The sequence below is a fragment of the Somniosus microcephalus genome, chromosome 15 (assembly GCF_052327205.1).
Source record: "Somniosus microcephalus isolate GS21.2 chromosome 15, FLI_Smic_1.0, whole genome shotgun sequence".
In the NCBI taxonomy this organism is placed as follows: Eukaryota; Metazoa; Chordata; class Chondrichthyes; order Squaliformes; family Somniosidae; genus Somniosus; species Somniosus microcephalus.
The window spans coordinates 58,940,225-58,957,846 of record NC_141001.1 but is presented as its reverse complement, the minus strand read 5'-3'; the positions used below and the strand labels follow the sequence as shown (position 1 = coordinate 58,957,846).

The 17,622-nt window shown below is 42.3% G+C and overlaps 1 protein-coding gene across 8 annotated transcripts in view; it reads right to left on the bottom strand.

Annotated features, from left to right (window-relative positions):
• Positions 1-17,622, bottom strand: part of plekha7b (pleckstrin homology domain containing A7b) — a 652,966-nt gene that overhangs the window by 312,857 nt on the left and 322,487 nt on the right. The gene's annotated exons all lie outside the window — the stretch shown is intronic.

Sequence of the window (17,622 nt, the reverse complement as noted above, 5' to 3'; positions counted from 1 at the left end):
TACATGTTTGTCCAAACCAACTTCAGTTCAGCTGCTGCTCCCTTACAGTAATACTTGCTTCATTTTGTTGACAGGCAAAGGCAATACTGTTCGCACTGGATTTTATTCCAATCGACCCCTCAACAGAATGTTGAAGGCAATGTGAGATGGCTACAAATTAACCTTGGGATTTCATTTTCAGAGCCAGGCTTACGATGGACGAAATATTTTTAGACAATGGAATGTGAATGAAATCCCTCAGGAGATTTCAAAGACCAGTTCTATACAAGCATATTCTGAAACTTGAAAAAGTGGAATGTTTATAATCATGGATTGGATTATCCTTCACAATACAAATTTCTCATTTTAAAATGTCTTTTGTCTTTCATATATCTAAAGTACTGCAAATATTGTAAAACTTTTGTGCCTGTTGTATAAATACCAAATTACCATGAAACATATATAGCAAAAGACAAATGGAAGTTCAAATTATTGTAGAATTCTTTTAGTGAGAAACCAAACATGCAAAGAGCAAGGTTTATAGTGTGTAATATCAAGATTGCATGGACTAGGAGCGAGAAAGTCCTTGCTGCATTACTGGGCTATGTTATAGTGGGTACATCGGTTTGCTGCAAGATAAAAGTAAACCATGGAAGAATTTCTAGCCAAAAGTTAGAAGACATGAAAATTCACAAAGTAGTAGTTAACTATCATCAAGCTTGCTTTTTACAAAGACTGAGAGATAAAGAATTCCACATCCTTGAATGCCCGAGAAAGAATGAGTTAGAGATGAAGAAGAAGAGTTAAAAAGATGAAACGAGGAATGGAATGAAATCAAAAGACAATGGCCCGGAATTTGCAGTCAGTGGCGAAGCAAAGGTGTTCGCCGTTGGCCCTGAAGAAAGCTGCCCAGAGAGAGATTTCAATCTCTGTGGCGAGAAGTTTGCCTATTTCGACACGCAAGTGATTTCAGTGCAGTATACTGGGGAATCCCGAACACAATCTGCTGTCTAAGCAGCCAATCACATTGCAGAATTCTTCCAGACAGGGAAGCAGGAAATGAGAACCTGCTTTTATCCCGACTTTTTAAAGATGTTAGAGAGCAAAACAAAGATTGGGGTTCTCACATGGGGATAAGGTAGAACCTGAAATATCATGAACAAACTTTAAAAAAAAAATTCTTTCTAAATCATTCACACTAAACAATCCAATGCAAAATTAAGGTATATTTGATCTTTGAGACAAGTTTTTGAAATAATCAGCAGCAGTCGTTATGGTCAATGTTTCAATAAACAGCAGAAATCAATATCGGAGTACTTCAAACATCACATGTATTGATGACGAGCAGTCCTATCAAAATTCAGTTGTGAGTTACAGCCATTTCTGGATAATAGTTTAAAATTGACAACACTGTCTATGTTAGTTCAGACATTTATATTTAATGTGCTGAGGAATGACTGTAAAGTTAGTTTGCAGACAAGCATCCCTTTTGTACAGGAACTATATTTCACTATTACAGACAAGTCAATATCACTTGAGTGCTCATCAATCAAAACAAACCTGCAACTGCAATATCTATTGATTGAAACAAGAAGCAAAGATTCAAAGACAGCAAAGAGAACTTTCTTTCCATGTAGACGGAGTGGCTTCAGAACCATGTTAAAACTAGCCATTAGTTGGGCTAGTGGGCTGAGCTATTAACACAACGTGCCATGAAATGATGGGTGGGAACGCAAGTTGTGAGGAGGATGCAAGGAGGCTTCAAGGGGATATAGATAGGCTAAGTGAGTGGGCAAGATCATGGCAAATGGAATATAATGTGGAGAAATGTAAAGTTATCCACTTTGGTAAGAAAAATAGAGAAGCAGAGTATTTTTTTTTTTTTATAAATGGTGAGAGATTGGGAAATGTTGGTGTTGAGAGAGATCTGGGTGTCCCTGTACACGAATCACTGAAAGTTAACATGCAGGGACAGCAAGCAATTAGGAAAGCAAATGGTGTGTTGACCTTTATTGCAAGAGGATTTGAGTAGAAGAGTAAAGACGTCTTACTGCAATTATATAGAGCCCTGGTGAGACCACACCTGGAGTATTAGGTAAGCAGACCAAAACTGTACACAAGGAACAATATAGTTACCATGGAGGAAGTGCAACGATGGTTCACCAGACTGGTTCCTGGGATGGGGGGATTGTCCTATGAGGACAGATTGAGTAGACTAGGCCTATATTCTCTGGAGTTTAGAAGAATGAGAGGTGATCGCATTGAAACATACAACATTCTTACAGGGCTCGACAGGGTAGATGCAGGGAGGATGTTTCCCCTGGGGAGTCTAGAACCAGGGGTCACAGTCTCAGAATAAGGGGTCGGCCATTTAGGACTGGGATGAGGAGAAATTTCTTTACTCAGAGGGTGGTGAATCTTTGAAATTCACTACCCCAGAGGGCTGTCTGTGGAGACTCAGTCGTTGAGTATATTCAAGACAGAGATTGATAGATTTTTGAATATTAAGGGAATCAAGGAATATGGGGATAGTGCAGGAAAGTGGAGATGAGGTAGATCATCAGCCATGATCTTACTGAATTGTGGAGCAGGCTCGAAGGGCCAAATGGCCTACTCCTGCTCCTATTTTTTATGTTCTTATGATGGAACAGACTCATTGAGCTGAAGTTGTTTTTAGAGAAGATTAAGAGAAGACATAATCCAGATGTTCAAATGAAAGATGCAGTTGTTGTAAATATTTACTGACAATTTGACCTCAACTGTGAACACAGAACTAGATTTAAATTGTAAAACAAGGGACAAAACAAAACTTTTTTTTTTTTTTTTAAACTCCTTCCCCCGCAACCCAAGAATAAGGGATAATAATTAGGCTCAGTCAATCAACTCCTTCTATAAGAGTGGTGGTTAGAAAGATAGGTGTGGACAGAGATGATCAATTACTCCAAGGGATACAATTGTATCTCCACTGCTGGGACCAGAGGATGGGGTTAATATTGTCTGTATAAGGCAGCTGTCTGAGTTGGGTGGTGAGGATGGGAATACAAACAAATAATCTGGAGTTCTGCTGTAGAATCTTTGTGGATCAGGGAGTATTTATACAAAATTTTTCCCAGGCAAATTTGAATTTACATTTTGTGAGGCTCTTTGGAGCAACGTTCATCGGCATATATACAATTTTTATTTTCAACTGTCGTGACCTATTCACATCTGGAATTCAAGTGCTTGAACTGAATAAAAGTGAATTGCGGTAACAAAAGCCATAATGAACACAAGTATTATTTAGAAAAAAAGTCAAATTTCCCCAATTCCATTGAAAACTCCTCATTTATACTCAAGTAATTAATCGTTAAACATTTAATCCCCCCCGCCGCCATCTATTAGCATGGGCTAATCTATTACGGGGAAAAAATAGAAAATTAAGCTACCTCTGACGGTGGCATAGTGGTTAGCACTGTTGCCTCACAGCGCCAGGGACCCGGGTTCGAATCCAGCCTCGGGCGACTGTCTGTGTGGAGTTTGCACATTCTCCCTGTGTTTGCGTGGGTTTACTCCGGGTGCTCCGGTTTCCTCCCACAGTCCAAAGATGTGCAGGTTAGGTTGATTGGCTATGATAAATTGACCCTTAGTGTTAGGGGGATTAAATACGTGGGGATAGGGTGGGATATGTGTTGGTGTAGGGGTTACGGGGATCGGGTGGGATATGTGTCGGTGCAGGCTCGATGGGCCGAAACGGCCTCTATCTGCACTGTGTGGTTTCTGTGATTTCTGTGATTTCTGACTGAATAAAAATAACTGTTGTAACAACACTTTGCTAACTGCTGCACCCAACTATAAAACAGAGTACATGCTGGCAGTATATAACCTCTGGCTCACTATACGCAATGTCATAGCAGATTTGCTAGTTCTGTTAAAAGGGGGGGGGGCAAAACACACCACCTCCCATTTTTACAGACTGTGGTAATCCAAACAAACAATCTCCCCGCAACACAACCACTGGAAACAGGTCATGTCATATTAAGTTTTAACGGGCAAATAATGGGGTGCTAATTTTAATGAGTGCTCTCCAGACATTGCAATACTCTGTAGATGGTCTAAGTAAAACATAGGCTAGATACAGCACAGTTTTTAATAAGCTCTTGCCTTGTGCAAAATGTGCCAATTACTCAGTGACGAAAGCAGAATGATGCACAAGCAAGAAATTCAGATGTCAGTGATTGTCAATCTGTAAAAATAGACTAGACAGCTATATTTAAATAATGATATCTAAATGAGGGGTATTTTAATAGGGAATCAAGGATTAACAGGAAAACTAGCATGCTGCATATTTTTTCCCCCAAAGGCAATTGAAACTCTGCCATCTCAATACAAATTTCCATTGCATATCATTTCTCAATTTTTCTCCTTGAATCTAAACACCAAATGATAGACAGTGAATTAATAATAAATTGTATCAATAATATTATTTGAATAAACTTGAAATTGAAAAAAATGTTATTGCACAATGTTTTGGATTAGGTGTTCCAGGACAAGAGGCTCATGCAATTACTGTAATACTAACCGACCCGCCCCACCCCGCCCCTTTCCAGAATGTTGCCAATTGGCCTTTGCAAAATGATGAGTCGTTATAACATTTTATCTGCTTGATCTGAAACCGGAGGATACAATTAGTGGTAAATATTAAACAGATAAGTCTGCACAATTTCCATACTCCACAGTATGTTAAAAATGAAATCCACAAAACTGTTCAGTCAAACAAGTCTTCATAAATACTATAGTTCAAGTTGTCTACAGCGTTATTAAGCTTGAACAGAACTAAAGGTTCAGCGCCACATAATAACTAAAGGAAGCTTATTTATGCTCTGTTGCTGACTTAGTAGCCAAATACACCACAGGGCACAGACTAAGTCAAGACAAACCTGAAGGTTCAATCCTTGCTTTGTGCCAAGTTGCCCGATCTCAAACAGAGCAGCTACAAGTCCTCTGGCTTGAAGGGTGGGAGGTAATCCAAGATTGGGCTCAACTGCAATATCCTCCATGATTAAATAGCCCATTGACACTCACTAGCTAAGACTGCACATGATGTGTGTTCACTTGGGAGAGGTGCCACATAGCAGCCACCTCCTGTGGAACTGTGCCAATTAAGTATTAGTGCTTCAGGAAAAGAGAAATGGGACAAAATTAGAAAATAGAAGCTAAGCACAAGGGGGGAAATATACAAAATGAGATGTTTTCATGACAGGTTTCTATAGTGATGGTCAAGATCATGGTTCCTGTAATGACTTCCACACGTCACATCATTTCTTGCCTATTACTGAGCTAATATTCAGGAGCCGCAAATGTTTAAATTCTCAGTCCTGCTACAAAATAACTAATTATAAAAATGGTCTTGTTTCAGTAGCAATTTCCCACCCCTGTACATATAAGTTTCTGTAAATAGAACCTACAGACAGAAGAAGAGTGTTCTCCCATTGATTGGTTCCTGCACACACCTTTCCTCACCTTATGACTCAGAACACTGATACACAAGCCTTCATCTTTGCCAGTGCATTAATGGATTCACTTTACAATCTTTTTCTCATTCTTTTAAAAACTTCTCGCGACCTCTTCCTATGCCGTATACCATTTCCTAGTCCACAGCGCAGGCATGAAACTTGTTTCAATGCCACTGCCTAAACCACCCTTGAAACAAGCACTATCAGATATGCCAAATCAGTCCTGATTGTCCCTCCACACCTCCATCCCCCACCAGGATGGCCCGAGGGCGCTCCGCTTCTTCCTTGAACAGAGGCCCAACCAGTCCCCATCCACCAGCACCACCCTCCTCCGCCTGGCTGAACTTGTTCTCACATTGAACAACTTCTCCTTTGACTCCACTCACTTCCTCCAAATCAAAAGATGTTGCTATGGGAACCCGCATGGGTCCTAGCTATGCCTGCCCTTTCGTGGGATATGTGGAACACTTTGTTCCAGTCCTACTCAGGTCCCCTCCCTCACCTCTTTTTCCGGTACATTGATGACTGTATCGGTGCCGTTTCCTGCTCTTGCCCTGAACTAGAAAATTTCATTCATTCACTTTGCTTCCAATTTCCACCCTTCCCTCACCTTCACATGGTCCATCTCTGACACTTCCCTTCCCTTCCTCGACTTCTCCGTCTCCATTTCTGGGGATACGCTATTGACAAACTTTTACTACAAGCCCACCGACTCCCACAGCTACCTGGACTACACTTCTTCCCACCCCGCCTCCTCTAAGGACTCTATTCCATTCTCCCAGTTTCTCCATCTCCGCCGCATCTGCTCTGCCGATGCCACCTTCCATACCAGTGCTTCCGACATGTCTTCCTTTTTCCTCAACTGAGGATTCCCTTCAACTGTAGTTGACATGGCTCTTGACCGTGTCCGTTCCATTTCCCGCACTTCTGCCCTCGCCCCTGCCCCTCCCTCCCGGAACCACGATAGAGTTCCGCTTGTCCTCACCTTTCACCCCACCAGCCTCCACATTCAACAAATCAACCTCTGCCATCTCCAGCGTGATCCCACCACCAAACACACCTTCCCCTCACCTCCCGTTTCAGCATTCCGAAGGGACCACTCCCTCCGCGACACTCTGGTCCACTCCTCTATCACCCCCAACAAACCTTCCCCTTCGCCCGGCACCTTCCCGTGCAAGCGCAGGAGATGCAACACATGCCCTTATACTTCCCTCCTTCCCACTGTCCAGGGCCCCAAACACCCCTTCCAGGTGAAACAGCGATTTACTTGTACTTCCTGCAATTTAATATACTGTATTCACTGCTCACGGTGTGGTCTGCTCTACATTGGGGAGACCAAATGCAGATTGGGTGACCGCTTTGCGGAACACTTCCGTTCAGTCCGTAAGGGGGACCCCGAGCTTCCGGTCGCCTGCCACTTTAATTCTCCGCTCCACTCCCACTCAGATCTCTGTCCTCGGCCTCTTGCATTGTTCCACTGAAGCTCAGTGTAAGCTCGAGGAACAGCACCTCATCTTTCAATTTGGCACTTTACAGCCTTCTGGACTCAACATAGAGTTCAACAATTTCAGATCATAACCTCGGCCCCCATCATATATATATTTTTTATCCACACTTTGTCGGTCTTTTTTCTTCTCTCCCACATGGCAGCTGTCTTTTATTCTGCCAGCGCAATTTACACTTCATCTAGAGCCATCCTTTGTTTCTTAATCTGTCCCTTTACCATCTCCTTTTGCCTTGAATAGCTCTTAATATCTCGTAACCTCGCCTGCCTTCTATCCGATCACAGACCTTCCCTTTTGTTCCTTCATCCCCTCCCCCCTTTCCCAGCCCCTACACTTGCTTAAAAATCTGTTCCATTTCCTGCTTTTTTCCAGTTCTGATGAAAGGTCATCGACCTGAAACGTTAACTCTGTTTCTCTCTTCACAGATGCTGCCTGACCTGCTGAGTATCTCCAGCATTTTCTGTTTTTATTTCTGATTATGTAGGTAGTAGCCTCCCAGACAGGATGGGCTAAAGCAGCTGAAGTTGGATGGGGGTTGCACAGGATGCCAGAGGCAAGGCAGGAGAAGCGAGGCTAGAAAAAATTGTGAAGGTGGTACAGGATGAGTTACGGATCGATTTATAGATGAGGATGAAGGATTTTAAATTCAATGCGTTTGGAGACAGAGAATGCTAACAAGGACAGAGGTGAGGGGCAAATGGGACTTAGTGCAAGTCAGGATACGTGCAGTAGAGTTTGGGGTGATTTGGTGTTTGGGGCAATTTGGAGATTAGGGATATGGATAAGTTGAAAGGACCGCAAGGAATGCAATAGAGAAATTAAGTCTAGGGGTAAAAAGGCGTGGAGAAAGGTTTTGATGGCAATGGGATTAAAGTACATACAGATGCAGGAAAATATGCAACAGTAAAAGCAAGTGGTCTCCCTTCCTCCAGTCTTCTCAACGCAAAGGTGAATCGCTACATCCTGATCTCCTCCATGCCCTTGAATGATATGATGGAAATCTTGTTCCATCATGCCTCTCAAGTCTCATTAATAGCTACCATCTCTTAGCTTTAATGTTTCCCCTTTGTTTTCATCTAATGGCATTCCTGGTCGAATTATTTCCTCAGGGCTCAGTAGAACTTGCACATCTCCTCCATTGCAAATGTTGCCTCCAAGAAGCTCAGTTTCCTCTTCAGTGCTAAAAACTGCTTTTACCCTCAATAACTATTAATCTTGGACAGGCTTGGGTTTTTGAAACTTAAATACTACTCCACTGTCTAGAGGAGCTATTCCAGCATCTTTCACTCTTGGACAAGATACAAGTAAAATCAATAGGTGATCCCTTTTCTTTTTAATCTCTTACCTCTAACCTCCACCACTCTCCTTAAACCTTTCTCACTTTTCTATTTTATAAAGCATATACAGGTGAGTGCACCTCTGAACTCTTGCCTTGTTCCTTCCAAGTTACAAATGCGCTGTCCAAAATGCTTTTCCTCCTTGCTACATCCTAGTGCTTTGACGTCAAGAATCATTGCAGAGTCTCCTATTCTAACTTATTCTTTCCCTGGACCTCCAAACTGCATGCACTGCCTTACTTATTTTAGTCATTCTTTACGCCTTCAATTTTGAAGCTTTTAAAACACAAGCTTGGCACAATCTAATCAATATTTCCTGTTATCCAAATAGACCTTGGTCATGCACGTCAATTGTTTGGTTAAAAAAATTAGCTTTAAATGACCTGTTCAATTACTTTTTCTTTGCATCCCAGGTGGGAAAGAATTTGGACTTCACCAGGTACTCTCCACCATCTGGTACCGTCAACACCGGGAACTCCCACATGGCAAAATGGGCCACAATCGTGCTGCTCCAATGCACCATCCAACCGATGATAAACCATTCCTCTCAACTGTTTGGTTTTAATGGAGACATCTTGGCATTAAACAGTGTCATTGAGAAGAACAGCAAAAGCATGCAAGATTACCAACCCAGCAAAAGCAGCTGATTTGCAAGTTCCATAGAAAACCCTGCACCCACCCAAAACACTAAGATGAATATCGTCCTTTCAACACACTGCAAGTTGAGAGGTATGCGCGTTGAACTTTTAATAAATGTTAGGAAGGAATGGGAGTACAAAATGGGAGAGAAAGTAAATGTTTCCTTTCAGCTTGACCATTAAAAAAATGTGTAGCAGTGCCATCAACAAATGAAAAGAAATGAGACGTAACCTAGTACAAAAAACTTTAAATTTAAATTCAAATGCCAAACAATGGATAAAGGTTAGCATAAATTTGGTAGAATCATTCTGCTCGACCTACTTTATAAAACTAATTCAGACATTTACACTGATAGCCCAGCAATAAGTGACTGTGTAAGTCAGTTGTAAAATGCATCATTATAACACTAACTCCAGTACCAGAGAATGCAAAGCTTTACGGTCAGTTAGAAGAATCATTGCACTCTTAATGCAGAGAGTGTGACATTCCATTTGATTAGAACACCAGGCTTGAAATAGATAATCAAACTGGATGATTTAAGCATACAACTTGAGCAATACATTTTCCACGCTGGTCATCAGAACTGTTATTATTGTTCAACCTTCCAGGGAAACAAGAGTTGATGGGATTACTGCCAAATATATTTGGGGTTTGACGTTGACTTTCGTAATCACTGTTACCGAGTTTGTAACAGGGCACTCAGAAAATAATAGGATTGGGCAGAGTCAAGATGGATTTATGAAAGGGAAATAGTGCTCGACAAATCTGTTAGAGTTTTTTGAGGCTGTAACTAGTAGAATAGATATGGGGGAACCACTGGTTGATGTGTATTTAGATTTTCAGAAGGCATTTGATAAGGTGCCACATAAGAGGTTATTAAACAAAATTAGGGCTCGTGGGATTGGGGGTAATATACTAGCATGGATTGAGGATTAGTTAACAGACAGAAAACAGAGTGTCGGAATAAACGGGTCACTTTCGGGTTGGCAGGCTGTAACTAGTGGGGTACCGCAAGGATCAGTGCTGGGCCTCAGCTATTAACAATCTATATCAATGTTTGGACGAGGGGACCAAATGTAATATATCCAAGTTTGCTGATGATACAAAGCTGTGTGGAAATGTAGGTTGTGAGGAGGATGCAAAGATTCTTCAAAGGGATATAGACAGGCTAAGTGAGTGGGCAAGAACATGGCAAATGGAATAGAACGTGGAGAAATGTGAAGTTATCCACTTTGGTAGGAAAAATAGAAAAGCAGAGTATTTTTTTTTTTTAAATGGTGAGAGATTGGGAAATGTTGGTGTTCAGGGGGACCTGGGTGTCCTTGTACACGAATCACTGAAAGTTAACATGCAGGTACAGCAAGCAATTAGGAAAGCAAATGGTATTTTGGCCTTTATTACAAGAGGATTTGAGTATAAGAGTAACGACATCTTACTGCAATTATATAGGGCCCTGGTGAGACCACATCTGGAGTATTGTGTACAGTTTTGGTCTCCTTACCCAAGGAAGGATATACTTGCCATAGAGGGAGTGCAACAAAGGTTCACCAGACTGATTCCTGGGACGGAGGGATTGTCCTATGAGGAGAGATTGAGTAGACTAGGCCTATATTCCCTGGAGTTTAGAAGAATGAGAGGTGATCTCATTGAAACATACAAAATTCTTACAGGGCTTGACAGGGTAGCTGCAGGGAGGATGTTTCCCCTAGCTGGGGAGTCTAGAACCAGGGGTCACAGTCTCAGAATAAGGGGTCGGCCATTTAGGACTGAGATCAGGAGAAATTTCTTCACTCTGATGTAGAGAATTCCAAAGATTCACCACCCTCTGAGGGCTGTGGAGGCTCAGTCGTTGAGCGTATTCAAGACAGAGATCGATAGATTTTGGGATATTAAGGTAATCAAGGGATATGGGGATAGAGCAGGAAAGCAGAGATGAGGTAGCAGATCAGCCATGATCTTACTGAATGGTGGAGCGGGCTCAAGGGGCCGAATAGCCTACTCCTGCTCCTGCTCCTATTTCTTATGTTATGTTTTAAAGCACATTTATGATTTCAAATTGATTTTGCAAATTTTGTCTGTCACGAGCCATATCGACTGAGAAGGATAATGAGGGTTTCCGAGATATTAATAGTAGCCCTTAAGTTTATTCCCCAACTGCACCTGCGGGGGAAAAAAAAAATCAAGTGCTTAAGTAGGAATCAACAGATGACTATAGAGGGAGCAGGGAAGTAATAAACATACACATGCTACAAACTTCATCTTCATATCTAGACATTTCTGCAGAGCCTCAAGACCCAATGTGCTTAAAAAGTGGCTGAAATATCTTTTGACTTCATATGGTTTGCATGCATTGGATCCACATCAGTGAGAAAGCCTGCAAGCTGCCAAAAGTGGGGCAGATCTTGCTGGAAAAATAACTAATGTCATTAATGTGCAAATCGGCCAGCAAGTTCAGGGGATTAAGAGATACGGCGCGAGTTGCGAATCTCCAGAATTTGCTGGTCGATTTATGCCGCTCCACCGTTGCTTTCACACAAACGGCATCACGTTCTAAGCCTCCCCATTATTTTTAAGAACTTGCTGGACTTGCACATTAATTGCCCATTAAAATCACCACAGAAAGTGAAGTCTAATAATTAATAGCCCAAGTACGCTTTTAAGAACATGATAATTGTTAATGCGATACCAATCAACCTCTGTTCCAGAAAGTGAACCATTTAAACTGTTCAATCACATTCCTGCATGTAATAAATTGTTATTTACATTTTAATTTTCTTCTCTTGCTTTTCCTTTGTCCGTTTTGCTCTCTCTCTTAATCCAATCTTTCTTTTCCTCTCTTTATCTCTTTCTGTAGCTGATTTAACATGAATTCACCCACTCTAATTCACCCGCCTTCTCCATCCTTCCTCCGTTTCTTCTTCAATCCTTAAATCTCATTGGTTAAGGAGATACGTTGTTGGTCCTGCCATTCACCAAGGTCCCAGATGCCCCGTTGCCCTCACTAGGCCATTAGCAGTTCGCACTTCCAGCATGTTATGGCGCAAAAAAATTTCTCAAGCTAAAGGGTGCAGGAAAAGTCTAACTAATGATGTACACCATGTGATGCCCCACTCCAGCAAGTTCCGGCCCATTGTCACTTCGCTGTATAGAAGTATCAGCCTCAGAAGTACTTCGGAGGGAAAACTGGATAATTTTGAAATGAACAGGAACCAGAATCATACAAGTTAACACATTCTTTCCCAGGGCCTCAAAACTGTTGAACTTCTGACACAGGGCTGAAGCCGAGACACTAGGTGGGAACTTCGCCCACTAGACAATCAGTGATTGATTCTGTGATCGATTAGGACAATGGTACCTTTCTGGAACAGTAGCTGGTTACATTACAATAGTCAATTATCTGCAGTTTCTGCATCTAAAACTGAATCTAGTGCACCTAAAATTGAAAACAAAAAAGTTATTTTATGCTGATCGTTATTCAAATTCACCCAGTTTCATTGAAGTAAATCTCAGGCAAGCTGCTAAATGGTACATTGTGCAACAGCAAAATCTTCTATGCCCAAGACAAAGGGAAAAAAAATACCAGGATCAGCAATTATACCCCAGAGAAACATGCAGTGTTAGCAGATCACGTAATGGTACAGACAGCAGAGAGGTCAATGGCCTCGAATGTCCCACCCAACCAGCTTGAGGGGAGAAAAAGAGATACAATTTTTTTTTATGTAACACAGCTCCATTAAATGACAAATCATGTTCTTTTCAAGTAATTAATTAAGCCGGTATTTGAGGCATCAGTAAAGGAGGTTTATCCGACTATGAATTTCATTACCCTTTATTTTTCTGTTGCGCACCATGTAAAAATCTCTTCACTCTTATCTCAAGAAGGCACAGAAATGTTGGCTCAAAGGGCAATGAAATACTTGCCCCATGACAATTGTACTGTAGCTAGTTACAAAACCATATCTAATAGAAGGCACACAGTGAGGAATTTATGCAACGTAGCAGCTGCTCACAAATATTAATTGGAATGGAAGACTTGTCCAATTCTTCACCCACTGTAAATACACATATACATATGCACTGCTATAAAAAGAGATGTCCAACTTAATTCAGTTCTGGCAAACTTACTTGCCCTTGTGCTGGGCAGATTTTTTTAAATCTGCAACTCAGTGACTATTTGGTGTTCCGAGTTAACATTAGTCAAAACTGATCAGTAATTACCATCTGTTTTAAAAGTAACAAACATTGTGCTGTCAGAATAGCAAGGATGCAAAATCATTAAAACTAACAAAATGCATTTTATTTCCAGCAAGGTTTCATTGAGGTGGTGGGGGTTCAATCAGACCCCCATACATGCAAGTTTCTCAATATTTAACATAGCAAAATGTCGAATAAAAATCATAATTAACCATTACATTTTGCATGAAATATTAAAGGCAACAGCTCCACAGAAAAAAAACAGAAATGGATTATTTACAAAATACAACACTTTTGTTTCCCAGCCTTCCTGATGTCACCAGTATTTTTGTGCATATATAAAATTACTTTAAAGATATCAGTGGTGGCAGGGGAAATCACTGAGGTTTGACAATATCATGGAACAAATCAACATCTATCTTCCTCTCTCCAATTTTCTGCCCTCTTCTCCTGCAGGCAATAACTCATGCTGGACTACAATTCCAGGAGCAGCACTTGCTGTCCAGTAAGTCTCCCATGTACAAGCCCAGATACTTGACCATGGAGAGCATCACAGCGGAGTAGACCCTGTCCTCGCCTCATCCAATTTCCAGCAGGACTCACTTGATAATTGCCTAGCAGAAATCTTGGCTCTTCTTTGCCCCAGGGTCGATGAGGTTAATTTCTGTATCATACGTTTCACCGCAGCCGAGATCAGCTTACTCAGAGCAGACAAGAAATCAAGCTTTCTTGGTCAATACAGTGGAGTTCCATGGACAACAGTGCAATCACGAAGTGAGCAATCTGGGAGGCCAGGAATTAACATTTTTCCCGTTAAAAAAGTGTACACTCCCCTCGTCTCTAGAAAATAACAATTCCTTGCGAAGGTCCATGGGGCACCTGCTACCTTCTGGTACCCCACCCAAGTGGCAATTAGTCACGTGCAAGCTGTGATAGAGAGAGTGGTAGCTATTTGAATGTGTAGTATGGCCTCACTGACAAGTCCAATGTCTAAAGGTCCACACTTGAACACTTCCAAAAGCTTCACCAGCTATTGATCAGGAGTGGGGAACCTAGATGATTTTTCACTCTCTTACCCAGGAGCATTGATGTCAACTGCAGAACCAAAACTGTAGTCTGGCTGAGATCAACCAAATTATCACAGACTGTGAATTGAACATGGCATGATCCTGGTCATCTACCCACTGGATAAACTCACTTGAGCCACTGGGGCACCTCAGGAGTCAACATTCTTCAGCAGTAAACTAAACATTCCTCTTACACAACTCACGTGAAAGGCCCATCGTGTTGTTATTTACTGTGTACAATTGCAGGTCTTAATGTAGACCATCACTTTCAACAGAATAATCCATGGCACAAAATTAGCAGTTAATCAATTAATTCATGAAAAGATTCAGTGTCCCTCTGTAAGTACATAATTAAATAAGACATTACAAGAATGGAATTGGATGGAGCTGAGGGATCCAAAAAAAGGGAGAAGTTAGTTTCTGCAGAAGATTTTTTATCTCCCCAGTGGCCTGGAGGATAAAGATAATGCCTGATGTAGGAAGGAGCCATACAGAATGGAAGGTCAAGGTTCAATTCCCCAGTTCGTACCAAGTTAGCTAATTCCAGCTGGGGCAGCAGTTATGGGGCTAGAATTTGCCTCGGTGTCCTCTGGGGGAAGGAGAGTAAAGAAAAGGTTAAAAAAAAAATCAACCAGGCTCCCTGTGCTGCTGGAAGTGCACGAGTCTGGAAGTCAGGCGAGAGTAGGTTCAGGTTTGCCTGCAATGCATACATTTAGTTTGTGTAATCCTACTTGACATGAATCTTGTCATTCATGTGGAAATGACTTATGAAATGATACTGGGCGGCCTGCTGGTGGCGCTGTCCAGGGAGAGTATAAATACTCGGGCATGGGCCCAGCTTGCTCAGGACATTCTTTAACAGAAACTAGTGAAGGACACAACTAGATCTCCATGTTGTAAAACAGTTGATTAAAGCCTTGTTTAATACTCAGACCAAGTGCCTAGTAGTTTTCTTACATCACTACTCATTTTCAATTTGTAAATCTTAGGGTTTTTTTCTTTCATAGTGAAAACACAAATCAAGTCTCACCTGGCAGATTGAACTCCAAAGTGAGCTGGTAAAGAGAGAGAAATAAAAGCTGCCCAAATGCTTCAATTAGCAGCCGACTACATCTGAACTTAGTGCGATATTCCTTGCCCTGTGCAGATGACAGGTGTACGAGTCATGAAATTCCTTTAATGCTGAAATAATCTCTACAAGGTATAGCAGACTAATCAAAATCAATACAACTGAACCTCAATGTCCATCATAACTGAACACAACCACACAGCTACTTGGGGGTTGCAAGGTTGGCAAAGGCAGATTGGTCATTACAAGTGAAACCCAATTCCACCTAACTGCAAGTACTCATCAGTCCGGAACATTAGATCGCTCAAAGTGATGCACATACACGCCAGACTGACGTACGCGAGGTCTATGGCCAGTGCAGGAGACCAAAAGATCTTCGGGAGCTACACTCACACATTCCACACACTCTTCATGATTCCCCGAGTAATTTTCCATATGAAACAACTTCCATACAATACCCTCATTTAACATATCTTTTTATAGTTCTTAAAGACATTGGCCCGGATTTTGCGGTCAGTGGCGAAGGGCAGCGCTCGCCGTTCACTACGCTTACAGCTGCCCACAGACTTTTCATGGGCTTTTGAGCAACAACTTGCTGTCATCTGCTGTATGATTCAATCTGCGGCCTCGACAGGGGATCTGTGGCATGTGGCAGAGAGATAAAAGGGACAGAAAGAAAAAGTAAAATAAACCTTTTTCAAAAGCTCAAATAATTACATTCTGTGGGGATGAGACTCCACACTTGTAAAATTAAATTTTCAGAGCCAGAAAAGTTGTTTGGCAATAATTAAGACGTACCACAGCGTTAAAAATTCACTTATACCTGAATGCACCAGCCCTAACCATTTCTGGCATGTTTAGTGGGTAACTAGCGGGTAAGTACCAACTTCACACCCTTACATGGAGTTCTATGCCAAGTCTCTCGGCGAGGTACTGGTGCAGCAGGAGAAATCGGACAGCAACTTCTGGAATTCTGCATTTAAGTGCACATGTGGACTCCGGAAGTTGCTGGCCGATTTACTCTATAATAACGGTAAGCACCGTTAGCCTCACCATTATTCTTGATGCAAAATCTGGGCCAATATTGGAAGATGCAACAGCCCTCTTTCTACCACTAATCTCTTGGTTTAACTAGTAAGTTAAGATTGCCACCTTTGGACTTGGCGAAACATGACAAACCTAAGCTAAACCCAGGGTAGGATGGAGGGAGTAGAATGGGGCAGTTTATCCTGAAGTTCTGATTTTCTTCTGTTGCTCATCAGATTCTTAAACTATTCATTTCATTTTAATAAGTAAAAATGGCAACACCTCATAAATCCCAGAATTACATTTTGATATGATTTAGGAAACTGTGGCAGTGCCACTTAATTGTATATAATTCCCTTTAATATGTTGGCTGCAGCCTGAGTCTGTATCTTTGTTTTCACTGTTTACATGTACAGAGCGCGATCACTTTAATAGCGCGGGTAAACGCGATGATGTCACGCCGTTCATCACATGATCCCCCACCGGCGGGAAAAACATGACGATGTCAGCCACGGGACCGCCCTAGCATTCCTCGTGGAGCCTCCGAACCGACTAGACCTATATTCGATGTTCTCCTGTAATTATCCGTTAAACTCTGTTACTTTTCATTAAACCTTGTTTATTTGATCGCCCGAGTGGACCTCAGTCTTTTGGATAGGAACTAGACATTCCTACATTGGTGACCCCGACTTTTGCGAACGGCTTTCGCAGAAGTTACTGAACATGGAATCGAACGTCGTTGCTTTGAAGCTACCACAGTTCTGGGAGCAACAGCCAGCCGCGTGGTTCATCCAGGCTGAAGCCCAGTTCGCAATCAGGAACGTCGTTGCGGATCAGACCCGTTACTATCACGTGGTCTCCGCCCTCGACAGTGCCACAGCCTCGCGGATCATCAGCCTGCTTGGTAATCCACCTGAAGATCGCAAGTATGATACGATAAAGGCGCGGTTGTTACAGGTCTTCGGGCTCACGAAGTCGGAGCGCGCCCGCCGGCTGCTCAATATGCCAATCCTCGGGGACTCCAAACCGTCCGAGCTCATGAGCCAAATGCTCACGCTCCTAGGCTCCGAACCAGAATGCTTCCTCTTCAGGGAGCTATTCCTCAGCCAGCTACCGGAGCAAGTTCAGGCTGCCCTAGCCAGGTCGGAAGTCACCGACTGCGCAGAGCTGGCTGCCGAAGCGGACAAGATCTTCGCGGTGACACAGCAGTACTGCGCTGCCACGAGGCGCCCATCCCCCACATACGCCGCTCAACCTGCGGGGTTGTTCTTCTACCACGCCCGTTTTGGCGCGAAAGCAAGATGCTGCCGCCCT